Source organism: Thermobia domestica, unplaced genomic scaffold (genome assembly GCF_964235325.1).
Source record: "Thermobia domestica unplaced genomic scaffold, izTheDome1.hap1.1 HAP1_SCAFFOLD_864, whole genome shotgun sequence".
Lineage (NCBI taxonomy): Eukaryota > Metazoa > Arthropoda > Insecta > Zygentoma > Lepismatidae > Thermobia > Thermobia domestica.
Window position 1 is genome coordinate 3,824 of NW_027656574.1, and position 18,678 is coordinate 22,501.

Sequence of the window (18,678 nt, forward strand, 5' to 3'; positions counted from 1 at the left end):
TAGTAATTGTTCGGACAGTCCAGAAAATAATAAGTTGTATGTAAAGTGTGTTATTAGTGATTTTTCGTGTACCTTGCTTGTCTTTTCTTTGTTTTTTGTTCATTTACGTTAGTATGTTCATATCTTAGTTTAGCAGTATTTCATTATGTTTCATACAGGGTGTCACTAAAGTAAAGATATTGAAAGGTGTTTATCCACAGTAAGGAGTATGGGTTCGAATCCACGAGGATTTATTGATCATCGTGGAATAGCCCGCTGGGCACCATTTGTCGCAGTACACCCACACCCGTAGGTGAGGACAATACTCAGTCGGTAACAAGAGAATAAAAACTAACCGAGTAAAAAAAGAAGAGGAAGAAGAAGAGAGGAATGGTAGGTTTTTCGCCCGACTGATGTGCAAAGAAGGCAAACTGAAAGTATTAAGTTCTCCGGGCTATAACGAAGACTGTGTTATTGTGAAAAGTAAATATAGACAACGTAGATTGTATCAGATATATGGTCTGTCAAATATATATTAGTGTAAAGATTGTGAGTAAAACTTTTGTGACAGTGGGAACAGTGTGCAAGTAGTTCATGGCACATGCACTTGTGTAAGCTAACTGCGTAATTCCAATAAATCAAATGTGTAGAGGAATGTACATAGTTTATTACAACAAATACAGTCATTAATTTATAACAAGGTAAGTGGTGTGTCTGCACTGAACTACCATAACAGAATATCACACGCTAATCACGCGCAAAAGGTGAGTATAACAGCGTGTACCTACTGCAGTCGATTCATACGTTGATTTACTCATGTTGTAGCACGTGACCTTCACGGGCTGTAACTTTCATCTACCGACGGCGACAACTGTGGTGATTTTTTTAAAAAGGGAATCCACAACTTCCTTAGATTTTTTCTTACACACACACACACACACACACACACACACACACACACACACACACACACATATTATATATATATATATAAGAAATCGCGGGGCAAGCGCTTGAGTTGTAGTATTTTAAAATGAAGTTCAATCAATAACCATGTGCATTAAATCATCTTTCCAAAGACGAAACAACTTTTGTTATTAGTTTAGTCTTCCGAAGATTTATTTTTAGTTATAAAAGAAAACGAAGTCCCCCTTATTTCTCAAGGCACTCTGAAATGTAATTTAGTTTATCACCATACATGTTATATTATCGTTTTGTTGCTGAAAGAATTTAAAAGTTAGTCCAATAGTTGCTTAGATTGCTTTCTTTACACAAGAAAACAAAGCCTCATATTCCGGGGAAAATCTATCCTATCACTATCTACATTAAATAACCCTTCCAACGATCAAAGGACAGTAGTTTGTGAATATTTGAGAAAAGTAACTAACTCTCCAATAGTCTGGCTTCAAACACGTAGCACTAAGCCGGTGACTTGTGTCCGTTGTCTTAGTGCTTAGGTTTGTATTTATCGTGATCGTCACACTTGGAAGGGTTTAGGCGTCATAGTATGAAATCGTATTTCCCTATCAAGGAACACACTGACGTACACTGTACGTATTAATAAGTACAGGAAATAAGAGGAACATTTAAGCAAACCTAATCAAGTCTAACCTAATTTAGTACATTTTTGTACTTTTTTGGATTGCATTTGTACCTTCTCCAAAGCTGTGCGACACAAGGCATGCATTTTATGGCATATAAATTGTTTTTCCATCATCTTCATTTATGCGTATACCCATTCTCGCTCACGCGCCTGCTCCCTACGGATGCTTTCTGGTCTGCTCTGACTCGGTTAGACAGCATTCGTGCTTTTTAGTGGCCACGTTGCACAAGTAGGTTAGTGTTTTATGGACTAGTTTTTATGCCATACGTTCAAATTGTATTTCAATCAACAATCATTATCAAGTGAGCCATGGCCACAATCTAGTATTTTGGATGAGAAACTAAATAATGTTCCTTTCTTTATTTTCCTTTTCCGGTGATACAGCAGTAATACCATAAGTATAAATACATTGCGGATTGGAGCTCCTCCGCGAATAAGCAGTTAGCGTACGCGCCTTTGGCGTGGGAGACCTGGGTTCGATTCCCGGCGGGAGCTCAGATGGTTCAGATTCCACGTTAATCAGGAAGTCCACGTCTCATATAGCCTCGCTGATGAACGGGACGTTAAACTCAACAACAAGAACATTGCCGATGTATAGCATAAAGCCAACAGTGCATAAATGACGAACCAACTTGTGACCAATAAAAAGCACGAATTCTATATTTCCGATTCAAGGCCGGGATGCAGCGGTAGCGAGGGCGTACGTCCGAAAGGAGCAGGCGAATCAGCTACTGGAGTTATACGCATAAACGAGGATAGTGGAAAAGCACATATACACATAAAATACTTCCACTATCACTCAAATTCATTTCAGTATGATGTACACTGACAGTAATTACTTATATTCACACTCTCATCCTGCACGAAATGTGTTTCCCATCATATTTTACTCAGAATTTTTTTATTTGGTAGAATCGTTTGCTCGGATGAACCCCTCAATTCACATAGAATTGCCAAGCGAGCGATAGCGAATGAAGGCGGGTTGTTAGAGCCCCGTAGGGCACATTACTTTCTTTTTTATTACAACTGAATGGGAGGCGCATCAGTGTTCTGCACCCCTACCGCTTGAATATGCTGATGCTATATGAGAAATTCTGGGAAGGATCTAGATAACTGCTCTATTATTACGTGCATTTACATCAGGTTAGGTGAGGCCTAGTTTGTTTCAGAGTATAATGAGTGTTCTTGGACATTTTACACTTCTAGTTATCGCTTAAAAGCTCTTCTTGCATCATTTCTCGTCTGCTCAGAGGAATTGGGTGACCATGTATTCGCCAAGCGGTGCGTAGAGTCTCTACCGAAATTGCATACAGCACAACCCAGTAATGTGTACAGTTAGATTTAAACAAGTAGAAGGAAAGTTAAAAAGAAATAATATAAAGATGAACACTCCCTCTAGCCCCAAACAACAATAGCAGAAGGTCCTTGAGTCCATTTCTTTTTCTTTTTTATCTCACTTCTCTTCATGGGGGGCGCGGTGGCTCAGTGGTAGAGCGTTCACCTCTGGTGCTTGGGGTCCTGGGTTCGATCCCAGCCCCCGCCAAGTGAACTTTGTGGTGGACAAACACCGTGCTCGTGGGTTTTCTCGGGGTTCTCCCGTTTCCTCCCACTTTCTTCATTCCACCATTTCACTCATCTCTCATCATCACCGTCTCCTTTAGCCTAACCGGCATAACCGTGGGACGTAAAACTCACAGATTTCATTTCATTTCATTTTCTTCTCTTCATCTTCTTCCCCTTCCCTCTTCTAATCACTTATGCTCTGTCGTTTCGTAAATGAATGAGAAATGAAATTTTTGAGTTTTACGTCCTACGCGAATACCGGTTAGCAGTAGCGGTTCGTGGTCTGTACAAGCACCGGTTGCAATGTTGCAATATCAAAGGTATCTAGGTACGCGCAAGCAGGCACGTAGCCAAGGGCAGCCCCCTTCGAAACCAGAAATAAAAACAAATTAAGGAAGGATGAAACAAAAAGAAACGAGAAAAAGAATAATCATCGTTAAAAATAAAAAGCCACAGCAATCGTTTTGTAACTCTTTCTTATAAGGAGCTTTGTGTGAAGGAAACATGGGGGAAGGGTTCAAGTTAAAAATATATATTATTGTAACGGTGCATTCCGAATTCCATCTAGCTCCATGCTAATCCTATGGACTACAAATGACGATCGATAAATGGGTTCGATCAGAGAGACTCTCAGATAGAACTTAAGAAATTCCCCCAATCACCAAAATATGAGCCTGGCAGCATAGATTCCCGTTACACTTGTCAAAGAAACTTTCAATTGTGTGGCAACTCTAATCCATTTTATAGGATGTCTTTACTGCCAAAACAGATCTCGTTACTATCCTTGACGGCGTTAAACGAAGATAAGAAAAAGAAGAAAGAAGACAAAGAGAATCGAATTCGAATGACTTCGGAAGACTTTTTCAATACTTTTTAAAATAATATTTTACTCGAGAATTCTTCATATTTTGTTATTAAAATACTAGCTAACATATTTTCATTTTATTGTCCTAACAAATCAATATCGGTATGATGCCAGTAAAATGGCTTGCATTGATCGAGCCCATGGTGTGTAACCACAGTATTTAATTTCGCCCCCCCCCCATTACGAAATCCTGGCTAAACGAACAAATATAAGTTGTCAGTAAAATAGTTTAGAATGATCGAGCCCCTAGTGTGATAACCACAGTATTTCGTCCCGGACCCCCCCTATTATGAAATCGTGGCTACGTGCCTGGCGCAAGTGTTCCCCTTACCCCAGCATTCTTAAGTCTTATCCAAAAAATATTCCGGATATATGGAGTGGAAAGTCTTTTAAGCTCTATTTGTATATTATTGATCAAATTATTTCTCTAATATTGATTTAATATATAAGCTTTTTTTCAAACAACCACTATCAATATACGTTTATATACTATTTATATACAAAACTTCTACACTCAATGTTATTGAACAAGAGATAAATCGAATATAGAGCATGTGCTGTAAGCCATGAATGATGGCGTTAACCCAAAAAGAAAGAAAAAAGCAAGAAAATTGCATATAATCATGCACGCAGTTAAACAAAATTATTTAATTATACAAAATATGCATTATTTTAAAATAGAAGATCTTTCTTTGTTCTTTTCGAGCTTCAAACTTTTCTATGACTTCATTGAAATCTAAAAGGCTGCTCGCCAAGTTTTTCTGAATAGAAAGCATCGCTACCGCAAATATTTTCCGCTTTATTTTCTTTAGGGTCCAGAAACACGACCCCCTCGGGAGAGTAATACTCCCGGAAGTACGTTTTTCCGCGCGCTACTGTAGCCAGCTGTTTTACGCGCTATCCTAGCCAGTTGTTTTAAGTTGGTTACAAAAATTTTTATCATGGAGTACAAGGGGAGCAAAACGAGTCCTATATCATGTAGTACAAGGGGAATACTACTACTACTACTTATCTGCAAAAAAGTAAATAAATCACTGTTTTGAGTATTATTTTCACATTATTTTAATTTAATAAGTGTTATAAAAATGTAAAAAAAACTTTCCTCCTGCCGGGTTTGAACTCACGCCAAAAGAGACTTTTCTTACTAGCATGTAGCACTATCCACTCGGCCACGAGGACCGACAGCAGCAATCGTTTGATTTCTGCTATTTTAATGCAACGTGGCAAGAAGTGGATAACGCCAACTAATCAGAATTGTGTTTCTCGTTTCTACTTCCGGGAGCATTACTCTCCTGAGCTAGTCCTCCAGAAACACCTCTCTCCTCTGACAATATGCATTTTGTTAGCATTTCTTTGTATAAGTACACGGCGCAAAAAGTCCATTTTCAGAAACCACGTATTTTTGTCTGCTGTTCTAGTATAAAGAAGCATGAAATATAAGATGTTTTCCTTCGAAATAAAAAAAATAGTATAACATTCCAGCAAATTAGACTAAAGAAAGACAGATGAGTATTGGAAGTGAATGATTATATATTAATTTTTTATGCTCTTCGCCGGAAATCGAACACAGGATCGATGTGCACGAAAGACACAGAGCTAGGAATTAGACCAGTGGTAAGACATTTTCTTCTTCGAGACTCGATCGACCCCCCCCCATAGTAGGATTTAAAAAAAAACTTATCCCCAAAATTTTAACATTGTATTATAAATGTTAAATGAAATATATTGACTTCGAACGACAACCCACCAAACTCAGCTTGGGTCCGTCCTGCTACCACCTGACTTACATTTTTTCTTTGCGATTTTGTGTTTTGTGAATAACTTCTTTCTTCCAACCGTCTGTATCTCTCTCACACCTATCAATTGAGTCAAGCGCAGCACGTGGAGGAATTCGTAACTATTACAGAAGCTGACCAGTTGCGAAAGAAGGTGCAACTGCAAGCGGGCAATACGGGAAGATAGGAGCGATGCAAGAATAAATCCTTTTCCCCATGTTAAGAGATAGGAGCTCGCTGCCATATGCTCAATGTTACCGCTTCCAGTGGCAACGCTCACTGCCACTGGAAATGTAAATCACTCTCTTTCAGTTTTTTAGTTAATTTTTTAAGGAAATGGATCAATACTGTTTTGCACACAAGAGCAAAGATTTATTGTTTTTACTGATACACTACTTTAATACTTAAAAATATTTTTAGTATTAAAAAAATATCCGGTTGCACAACCATGCAACATATAGTACCAGGCACCGCTACCGGTTAGGCTAAAGGTGACGGTGATGATGATGAGAAATGAATTAAATTGTGGAATGAAGAAAGTGGGAGGAAATGGGAGAACCCCGAGGAAACCAACGCACACGGTGTTTGTCCACCACAATGTTCACTTGGCGGGAGCAGGGTAATGAACCCGGGACCCCATGCACCTGAGGTGAACGCTCTACCACAAAGCCGTCGTTTCGTGAAGAGTGAATTGCTCAACTCAACTGAAGGAATTACTTTATACTGAAGATACGCTTTCACAATACTATATACGGTACTAACAACTTTTAGATGGAGTGTTCATCTAGTTAAACATATCTGCAGATACTGTAAAATAAATACTTAAAATACTGCACAATAAAAAGTGAAGATTCTGGACCATAAAATCTCAGATGAAGGTAGTTGCAATTTTGTGTATTTCCATGCACATTTTTTGAGTGATTCTTTCTCTGTTCTGACTGAAACGATCCCGCATTTCAATTCTTCAGTGCTTTATATGTGAATACTTTCATTTACCTAATTTTAGACCTTTATTACAAATCTGCTTCCTTTATTTTCTACTATGTATAATTTTGATTTAAATACACTTTGTGAAATGTTTTCTTTTTTCTTTTTCTTTTCTTTTTTTCGGTGAATGTCCTTAGTAAAGTTGGGAGAATAGATGCAATTGAAACGCCTGTTAAGTGATGCGGTGGCAGTGTAGTACAGTTACTGTGATCTAAAAGGCAACAACGCATCTGGAAAATTAAGAATGAAAGTTGTTTTTGGTAAGTAAATACTATAGAATACCTGGATAGTTTTCCCTACCTGCTCCATTTATTTTATTGTGGGATTTGAAGCAAAACACTTAAATGACATCGGTGATGCTTGAAGTAATCCACCATTTGTTTTGTCGATAAAATATTTTTTGTATGGATAGTGTAATGGGATTAGTATTAAAAAATACACTGTAAAGAAATGTTTTCAGAACATGTAGAATATAAGCGCCGGTTTGATTTTGAACTTCTAAGTGAACATGAATATTATTGGTTACAAGACAATACGGAAACTTAACATCATGTGTTTTTGTGATAGGCATCACTTATTTGAATGGTGTGGTTAACAAACAAAATGTGCGTTTTGGACTAATGTGAATGCCGGATTGCTCTATAAAAACATCATACTTTGAGATGTCCATGGACTTATTTGAAACTTTATTTTGATTTACAGTCTTAACTCATGTGACTATTTTTTCTAAAGACAAGAAAAAAAGTCTTCCTGAAAATTTGATGTAGCTCAGAAGACTTCATGCGTGTAGTGAAATCGTGGAAAACATGTGCTGTCGCAATCAGTAACATTCATGTTCGCTTAAATAATATTTAGATTCAAAATTTGGCCGTATGAGACATGAGCGGCGTTCCAACATTTCTTTCGATGCTAGTCTTATTACAATAGCCTTGCAACTAAAAACTTTATCGGCAAATCAAATTATTTGTGCGAGACCCAATGCGTGATTATTTTGTGCGAGACCCAATGCCAGTTTTTCTTTAGGACCGACGATATGTGGCTGGGTTTTTCCATGACAACACAGTCCATAGCTCACCATCTCCAGAATTAAATGACATTTGCAGTACTGTCCTAGTAGAAATGCAGTGTTAGGTTGATACGTGTAGCATCTTGCCAGAGGCACGTGTCTGAAATATTAAAGTTTATCAAAAATATTGTATCACTATTTATTTAAACTTGTACTCTAATATATTCTGTATTTACTCTAAACTAATTAATCTATCAATTTGGTTTTAGACTTAACTAAAGGTTAAATTGTAAGCTATAATGATACTTAGATAGAATTGTAATTGATTTGATCATTTCTTCTAAGACAGTTAATGAAATATTTATCCAGGAGTACACGGAAATAAAGTTTAGTTGAAAGAAAAGGGTCGGCTTGTAAATGGGCTGTAGTGTGATAATTTTACGTGCAATGACTCCAATATGTTTATCTCCTTTTAAAAGAAATAGTACAGGTAAATTTCCAGAATATATGGAAAAGTATTTAAAGCAGTTCACATCGTTGACATATATATTAGGAAGAGTAAGTTGAATACATATTTACACAGTATTAGAGGGTATTTATTTGTTCTTTCTCTGCTTTGCATGTTTTGCGTTAGTGTTCATTATTATTATTATTATTATTATTATTATTATTATTATTATTATTATTATTATTATTATTATGTAGCATGTTTATGTGCAATAAATATATTTTCGTAGTAAATGGGCTCAAATTTAGATTTATAACACTTTTCAAGTCGATTACAAATACCTACCTTATGACATTTTTCCTTTCAATTACACATAGGTCCTAATAAATTTATATATCATATATTGCTCTAAATTAAAGTTAGAGGCAGCGCCGTAACAGACTTTTCTTGGGGGGGAAGCATCAATATTTGAGCCCCCTCCAAGAGGTTGTTTTAGACCCTACCACAAAATTCGAAAATAGGCTTCGTCTTTCCATCTTTCTCTTACACTTTGTGGGCCCTCCCTCATTCTCCAGGGTCCATACCATACATGACAAATTAATTAAAGAGACAATATTTACAAATCTCAAAGCCATAAGGACAAATATTATCTGGGGCCCTTAATAGTAGACACTTTTTACTGAAGTAGGACCACGACTCATTTTTGTTTTATATACCTTTTGTGTGCCGTTTTGTTTATGCAATGTAGTGAACCTGTTTGATGCTTCATTTATAATTACATGTATCGTATATGGAATAAAAATGTCCTAAAGTGGGCTCCCGCGAACGGCGGGGAGCTTTCCTTGTGGGCAATTGCCCTCCCTGCCCCCCAACAAGTTACGGCCCAGGTTAGAGGAAAACAGACATGATTACGCCAATTGCAAAATTCTTTAGTTGCTATTTTTATTTTTTTTGGTTATAACTGGTTTAGATCTCATAGATTTGCAGATGTTAGAATGCAAAAATAATACACGCAGACTCAACTATAACACATATTCTTCTTTCCACAGAATCCGTAGAAAAAGCTTGCGGGACAGTTACGGAAAAAAAGTGGAGACGACAATTCAGAAGTGGCTGCGACGAACGAAGGAGAGACAGGAGGGAAGAGAACAAAGGTTAGTTATGATTTATTGAGCTAGTGTATTTTTAAGTTATAAAACTCCACAAATTTCCAAAGTAGTGAAATGATATTACGGTTGTTTTAATGGATTGCGCAATTCATCAGGTAGACGAACAAGATAACGTACAGAATAGAAACGGAAGTTTAATGTACTCTGATAACAAACTCTACGATACCAAGCAGCTATGTTGTATTGAAGAAATAGTATACTTGTTTACAGTTACCCGTTTAACTTAATTTTAAAAAAAGTGTCAGGGTGTTTACTGAGTGTTTAACGAAACTTTGGAAAAGAAAAATCATCGTTTCAACGAACATCTTGATATTAATTTGTATTCATGCTACATTAGTAGTAGATTAAGATACGAAACCATAAATAAATGCATAGAATCGTTTAACCCTTTAAGGATTTCCACTTTTTGAGTTAATCTGAGACTTTCACTCAAACAGCTATTACTTCCTTAATATTTATCGTAGAATCATGGTTCATACCTTGTTTTCTTTAGGGATAGAGGATGCTTTCCAATGGTATCACTCGCTTGTCCGTATTATACACTAGGAAGGGGATAATCGAAAAAAAACTGGGAAATTTTTTGAAGAAAAAATCGAAATTTTTGCTGCCTTCTGGCCTGGGCCTAGGTCGACAAAGGTATCTGAATTTTATTAAAAAATACGCTGTTATGTACACAGTATGTGTGCGAAATTTCAATCTTGTATTTCGGAAACTAAGGTCGGGAGAAATTTTTAAAACTCTGAAGGTGATCCATTTATATATATATATATACTTCAAAAATGTACTGTGTCATTACTATCTGACCTAGAGTCATAGAGTCATGGTTCAAACGTAATTTTCTTCAGTATAACGAGTTATTTCTAATGGTACCACTCACATGTCCGTATCGTACACATGAACCGGAAAATCGGAATTTTTTCTGAAAAAACTCATCCCTTCGGACCCGGCTCTCGTTTCACATAGGGATCTCAAAAAATTTGAGAAATACCCAATGGTGCACGCAATCCATATGCAGTTTCATTCTGATATCTTGAAAATTAAAGGCTTGAAAAATTTCGGAAATTTGCTTTAAGAAAGATGTCACGCCCGTCCGCCCCACCTTGCGTCGCCAAGTTGACCATCCGGTTCCCAAACGCATCTGGTGTGTTCTTTGGTGCATCATTGACTTGAGTAATAAAGAAACAGCTGAAATATTTGTTATAGAACCTAAGTAAGCGATCAAATACGATACTACGCCATGGTAACAAAAGTTACTATAAATTCTAAAAGGACGCTTTGGAAACAGAACGTCAGCGCTGAGCTTCACACTGTGTTGTATGTTATAAAGAAAAGTCAAAGAAATGTTACTAATGTACAAGTGTTGGTAACACTGATAAATTGCTAACTATGCTATTTGGTGAAAGAACTGGAAAGTTGGCATACTTTATTGATTGCAGTAAATCAATATGAACTTTACAAAAAGGATTTGTTGGTTTATAAAGGACTGACATCCGCTTCTAGTGTGAAAGAGAAGAAGCAGTTACAGTGCTATGTTTGGGGTGGTGCGCATTCTTATAACTACTGTAATGTAAGGCGGACAGTTGGCGTGAAAACAAACATGGGTGTGAGTGATCGGCTTCGCTCCACTACTCGTAATGCACATTCCTCGTGTCAATCCCGGCCTAATAATGATGATCTGATGAGTGAAGATGGATATGTAAATAGTGGTTGTGGGGAAGGAACTTCTACTATAAACTGTTCTACCAGAATAAAAACTTCAAAACAAGGGGCAATTTATGTCTGAGCATAACACGGAAAAACAACGTAATATGATATGTATGGGGCCCACGAAAGTGAAATCCCGGTGTGATTCAAGTGTTGAGGAATTTATGAAACCATCACGTTCTGAAATTAATAAACAGTGTCCGGATACATTACGTCAAAAACATATCGTTGCTGTTTTTGTTCAGGCTTTTGTTATGGGACCAAAATATTACGGTGGTTTAGATAGCTGCTGTACTATTTCAATGGTAAATAAAGAGCAATTTGAACGTTGGAACTCATGCATAACAAAACAAATAACTGTGAGAAGTGAAACTTTTACTGGTGTTGGTGTGGATAATAAAACTTTGACATTAAATTCATATGTGGTGTTACTTATAACTTTCCGTAGAAGGGTCTATAATTTGAAGTTTTTTCTTGTGCCTAATTTGAGTCCAGTTTTTTTATTGTGGGCATAAGGGAACTTAGGCAAATTCAGGCAAACTTGGATTTGGTTAGGAACAAACTGTGGTTGAAATTAGAAGGACAATTTGCGCCTTTAACTTATTCGCCGGTAGATTCGATGAGAGGTGGGGGGTCAGAGATTTCTCCTACTTATCCAAGGAAAGACAACGATGATGCTGGTGATTGTCTTGGTTTCTCCAGCCAATTTCCGAAAGGGTCCTTGTCCAGACGGTTTGTTGGGGAATCAACATCCAATGTGAGTGGCCCAGTGAGTAGCAGAGTTGCCAACTGTACGGAAGGAAAAGTACCAAATTCTTTACTGCAGAGCGGTCTTGGGGAGAATAGCTGTACAAATCCTCTGATGGTAGATTTAGTATTATTGGAACAAGACAATACGTTGCAAGGGTGTGTAGATGAACTTGTTAATAATTATTCTGACGTGTTTTGTAAGAAAATAGGGAAGGTGAAAGGTGTTGAATATCAAATACGTGTTGATAATGAAACACCAGTTAGGAAAAAGTCGTATGCATTAAGTAAACAAGATCAGAAGCATATGGATATTATTCGAGATTAATTGTAAATCGGGGGACAAAAGATTAATAGTTAATTATCAGGATTTAAATTCCCGGTTATATTTAAATCTTCAATACACTTCTAGGATGGGGGATATATTAGCTGAGATATCTAAAGGTAAAATAAGATCAAATCTTGATGTCCGGAGGGCGTATCAACAAATTCCTTTCATTGAAAATTCTAGCAAATACACTGCTTTCATGACACATAGGGGGCTGCTTCAGTGGAGAGTTTGGCCATTCGGTTTAACCGCAGGTTCCCATATTTTATCAAAAATTATGACAGAAATATTGTATCCAATAAAACATCCAGGAATTTAGTGGTTCTTCGATGATATCATAATGTTTCAAGATACTATCGATGAACATAAGCGTGTATTAGAATTGGTATTGCAGAAATTCAGAGAAGCTGGGATAACGTTATCTTTAAGTAAGTCAGCCTTATTTCAGACTAAGGTATCGTACCTTGGATATTTTATTGATGGAAATGATTTGTATCTAGATCCCTCTAGACTTGAAATTATTAAAAATTTACCTCCCCCAAAAACCGAAGAGGTTTGTTAGCTTTAACAGCGTTTTTGCAATATTATTCCAAATTTATTCCACATTTTCAGGAAGTTCTAAAACCCATTAACCGATTAAGATCAGCAAAAGTTGAGTTTGTATGGGGTCCTGAGCAGCAAGCGGCACTTGATATATTAAAAGATTTATTCGAGACTCATATTGTATTATGTTTACCTAATTTAAACTGTAAGTTTGTAATTAGTTCAGATGCATCAGCAAAATCCTTAGGGGGGTGTCTCGAAGAATATGATAGTAATGGGGTGTTACGGCCTATAGCTTATTTTAGTCGAAAACTTCGTCCTTATGATTTAAATTATCCTATATATTTATTAGAATTAATGGCTTTGGTTGAATGTATGGAACGTTTTAAAACATATTTACATAAATAATTTTGAGGTACGAGTGGATCACCAAGGATTAGCGTATGCAATACGAAATTTAAAGAAAGTAAAAAACTATGGAAGTTTATTATATCGGCTGTTAGGGTTTGATTTTGAAGTCAAACATGTACACTCATGTCCAAAATGATTGTCGCATATCTATAACTGTTTTTTGTAAGAATATAATTTGATAATGATTTTGCAGGGTACTTTTAATACTGATACTATGTGTATAATCGGGAAATGTATATTTGTGGTAAATTTCATAGGAAAACAATTATAAACACGAAAATTATAATGAGTAAAACAAAATGTTGTTAAATAGACAAGAAAGTTTTATTTTCGTTTTATTATTCTTATTTACTGCTCTTTTGACATGAAATCTTCCACATACATGTCTTTGCCGATTATATACATACTAACATTATCAGAAATACCGGGCGAATTCGTTATCAAATTATATTCCTACAACAACCTATTTATAGACATGCGACAATAATTTTGGACATGAGTGTACCTAGTGTGTTAAACACGCCTTCAGATTTTATTTCCAGGGTCCATGACACGCAGATGTTCGAGTCAGTTGATTTAGAACCTACTTGGAAAGATAAGATAACAAATATGTGTAAAATTAATTTGTGGTTAATGCCATTAGCGTCTCAGGCTATGTTTACACATCAGAGAAGGGATGAAGAATTGATGAAAGTAATTGAACAATTAGAAAATAATTTAAACGTAGATGAATATAAATTGGTTAAAGGTATATTATGTAAAAAGACGAAAGCTATTAAAAATCCCTATAAAATTTGTATTCCTAAGAGTTTGATAACTTCTATAATTGATTATTATCATAATAATATATTACCGGGTGCTCATGCTGGAACGCAGAAAAGTATCTCTAAAATCTGTGCAAGATACACGTATAATGGAATCGTTAGGGACAGTAGGGATTATATTTCAAGCTGCAAGGAATACCAAATAAATGAAAGTACTAATAGACAATCTATGGGACAACTTATTTCTCAATATGAGAAAATTCTGAACGCCCTATGGTATGTGGGCCATTATGTGAATCAAAATCTGGCAAATACTGTCTCATTGTTGTAGATTCTTGTACTAAATTTATGTGGTTAGAGCCTTTTAGAACTTTAAGTGCTAAAAGGGTATGAGGTAAGCTGTATAAAATTATGTGCCGATTTGGATTTCCCTATTCGGTTTCCCATGATAATTCGAGTCTCTTTGTGTCATCTTTATTTAAAGATTTTCTGTACGGACAAGGAATTAGGGATATTTGTATATCTCCGTACCACGCTGCTTCGAACGCATCGGAGAGTTATTTGCGTGTTTTAAAGGATTCTCTGAAAATTTATTTTCGGAATAAACAAACTAAATGGGATCAGGGTCTCCATGAAATTGAATTTTCTATAAACTCAGCAGAACATACTGAAACTAAATGTTCACCAATGGAGCTAGTGTATAATTATAATGTATGCGATCCCCTAGATGTGAAATGGGAAATTGATAACTATGAAATCAGACAAAAGGACAAAAATTTATGGGTAACAGCTTTAGAGAATTTGGAAAAAGCGTGGCACCCTAAGAAGAGAGAATATGACAGGAAAAGATCTCCTGTAACATATCAAGTTAATGATAAGGTTTTAATAAAGTCCCAATTTAAATCTAATCTAGCTGATAAGGTGACTAAATCATTATGTCCTAGGTGGCTTGGCCCATTCCAGATTTTGATATTCCTTACAAGGAATACGTTACAAGTTAGATCAATTGAGAATCCTAATGATGTAAAAAAATTACACGTTTCAATGACAAAAATTTATCGTGAACCTAGATTAACTGTTAATAAGTAAGATCAAACCAACTGTAACTTAGTTTCTGTAGACCAACTGTTTCTAGTCAGAATCTTGAATTAAGTAAATTAAATTAAAGATAGAATTACACTAATTAACAACTTGGTCAACATATATTTTAAATATTGTATGAATGTGATGTTAATATTTTTTTTTATTCCAGGCCTGGACTGAATGTCATGTGACTGTCCTTTTTTGCTTTTAGTTTTTACTTTTATTTGGTGGTGCATGAGAGAATGAATCTGGTATTAGTAGTTGGTGGTGGAGTAGGTGTTGATATTCTAACCAAATTGACACAAGACTTCAATAATCAACTACCAACTACCGACTGCAAGTACAACTTTTATTTTATGGAGACTCTCGATGTTGTTGTATGTTTAAAAAAAATCAAACAAATGTTATTAATGTACAAGTGTTGGTAACACTGATAAATTGGTAACTATGCCATCCAGTGACAGTTTTTCAACGTGATATTCTGTAGATACGGTTTACGTCAGAATTCAGGGGAAATTGAAACTGGTCGGACCTTTTGACCAAGTGTTGTTATAGTTATAATAATGGTGTATAATATTCATCCGTTGTTAACAACTAATAATTGTCATTTCTGGAAGTAACTTAGTGTTAAACATCTAAAGTTGGGTGAGTTTGTTCTATGATTTTGCTATTAGGAGTTAATTATATCTTTAGAATCTGTTATAGACCGTCATTCAATTAATTTGACAACTGTAACCTGAAGGTTAAATTGCATTACAGTCAACTTGTAAATTCAGCTTTTGTCTTAAAATTTAATTATATATATTTCGATATTTCATAAACCTAAAATTATTAATAGGATATGTTATAATTATTAATTCCTGAAATTTTCATGATAGCTCTTGGGGTAGTTGACTATTGGAACCATTATTTGAATGTTGCATTTTCTTGTAAGCTATTGTACCGGTTTCTTGTTCTATTCGAAAATAATAATTATTTAAATTTAAATTCAGGATACATGTTATTCAAGCTAATTAATAACTAGTATTTGGATACTCGTTAATATTTTTGGTACGTGGAAGTTAGTAGCTGAATTTAACTAATTTAAAACCGTCTATGCAGATTAATAGCGTAAATTAAAAGCTGAGTGCTTATATATGCTTATATACTCTCTCTAATTTTTAATGCTGATTTCTCTCTACTATAATATTGGGGGTGGCGTATTGTGACCCTGACCAGTGACGATGCGTTATAACAATTTTAATTTTTCTTTTTCTTTTAAACGCACGTTACAAGTGCCACCTGTACATATATTATTTCGGATAGGTGGGGATATACTCGTACTTATAGTATATATTTTTCTGATATTTTAGAAAATAATCTCCTTCCTTTAACATTCTTCGATCTTACAATGGAATGGGAAAGCCTGCTTCTTAGCCTGAATGTAATAACAGTAATAATCACGACTTTTATAAGTTAAATTTGAAATTTGTATATACGGCATTATGATTCACTGTATTTTTGCTTAAATAGAATAAAGTATGAAACGGAAATACATTTTGTGGCCCAAGGCTGCAAGAAACAAGTAGATTTTCAGAAGGCTTGAAACTGCCGCTAATAATACATTTTGTAATTTGTACTAGTTCAATTTGGAATTTGGAATTGTAACTTTGTATACCTGTGAGTCCCGTTTGTATAGTTTAAAGCCAAAAGGTCCCAGGTTGAATCCGTCATGTAATTTTTACTCTTTAAAGTTAATCTTAAAGAACCTTACTTAACAGCAACCTCATAATCTGATTTTAATTTTGATCATTGTGATGATTATACCTAGAATTAATTTTCCCATTTTCTTAATTTCAGAAAAAATAAAAATGGAACGCACGAAGAAAGAATTTTATATGTCAGTGAATCATCGTAATGTAATATAATAGTTAAAAATAATATATCAATACATCTATTTAAACTAAAATGGTTCTGTATATATTTACTCCTACTTCTAGAAATTGACTTGTTTTTAAAAGGTATTTATTTTAGTAACAGTATTATGTGTTTATAATACCTTTTATAATCTCAAGAATAAAACAGGTATACCAAACTCTTGAAAACCATTCTTACACGAAAAAAAAATCATATTACAATCTCATTCAATATATTAAAAAGACAAATACTATGGAGCAGTCTATCTACAAAAATTCCAATATAAGAAGCACTGTTAAGAACTTCAAGATGTAATTTGAGGTAATCCAATAAAGTATATTGTTATTTTATTCGTTTCATTCTATGTTACGCCTTTCTTATTCTTTAATGTATATAATTTCAATAATTTGAAACGTTCTGATTGAAGTTAATATTTGTCCTATGAGATGTGATAAGGGAAAACATTTTTGGGATAGTGTTAAAAAGATTTGGTCATCATTTGTTTAAATATGAGAAGTAAAGCGTAGCTGTCTTGTTTGTTCGTACAAAGGAAAAGAGAGAACTGATGTTTTACAAATGAATTTGAAACTTTAGAGTGATTCGAGGGAGATTTTTACATCAAACTTAGAAATAGGGAAAGTGGGCAGCGGGGAAACGAAGGTGTTTAGATAGGATTTCCAGTTTGTGATATCTTTCTACACATCTACAAGAGTGGAAGATGATCCAGATTTGAAGCTTTTTAATCAACAAATTGTAATAACTGAAGCGTATGGGCAGAATACTTTACTTTCTTAATTACATTTTGAGTTCTTATTTTCGGGAGATAAGGAAGGATTAATCCACGTAAAATTGGAACTAAGTTTGATGTTAATACCGAATCTTCAAATAGTTTGATCTTCCAGTAGATAAAAATCTAAAACCAATTATTTTTGTGGTACACAGAATCATAATTTTGATTGGAAAGGTACAAAATCTTTAACATATTAAAAAATATGACCATAATAATGTCTTCTTGGTTTTTGTGTGTGCACAAAAACCTTTATAGTATAAATGTTGACGTGTGTATTTGTTGACTGTATTCAAAGTTGATGGAAGAATGCTTATTTAGATGTCACTTTGATATGGTAAAATTTCACCTATGTTAGAGATAGATTGATTCTAGATAGTATGGCTTCCGTAGCAGGCTTTAATTGAATAATTCTTCTGTGGCAGTCCTTTAGAACATTCAGTGGAAGTCTATAATAGGTCTGTGTAGGAACACAGATTAGTCACTATTTGTACGTTCAGGTCCAATGATATCCACAGATGGACATCCTCCACGTCAATTGGAAATCCATAATTATTATATTTTAGGTCCGAAAGTGGACAAAATATAGACGTTCTGGATGTCCAGGGGATGCATGGCAACTATACCAAAGTAACATTCTTGTGTATATCCAGTGGACAACGTATGGACCAAAAGTCCATGTCCTCACAACGTCCATTGAGCGTCTGTATGTCCATAATTAGTTCGTTTTGATACCAGAAATGGACATAATATGTACGTTCTGGACAGCCAGTGGACTCATGGCAACTGTGCAACGTGTAGTGTCCAGTGTACATTCACTAGACGTTGTATGGACCAAAACCACACGTCTACTGGACATCCCGTAAATCCTTGTTCGAACGTTAAATGGATGTGCATTGGACGTCGGTGTGCTGTGTGGGTCGTAGTCTATGATACTGGCTACGGTGTTCTCCAACAGTTAACTCATATTATGCAAACACTTCTTCACCGTTTAATGGTACACTACAGCTCTAGAACGTT

The 18,678-nt window shown here is 35.3% G+C and overlaps 1 long non-coding RNA gene across 2 annotated transcripts; it reads left to right on the forward strand.

The window, feature by feature from the left end:
• The first annotated feature begins 372 nt into the window (after window positions 1–372).
• On the forward strand, window positions 373–17,215 carry LOC145677431 (uncharacterized). 2 transcript variants are annotated; one of them, XR_014129833.1, is made up of 4 exons: window positions 373–680; window positions 6,910–7,032; window positions 9,276–9,380; window positions 15,145–17,215. It is a non-coding gene; the product is annotated as an uncharacterized LOC145677431 (long non-coding RNA). The 2 variants fall into 2 exon arrangements; XR_014129832.1 differs by having other exon boundaries at window positions 16,815–17,215.
• The last annotated feature ends 1,463 nt before the right edge of the window (window positions 17,216–18,678 follow it).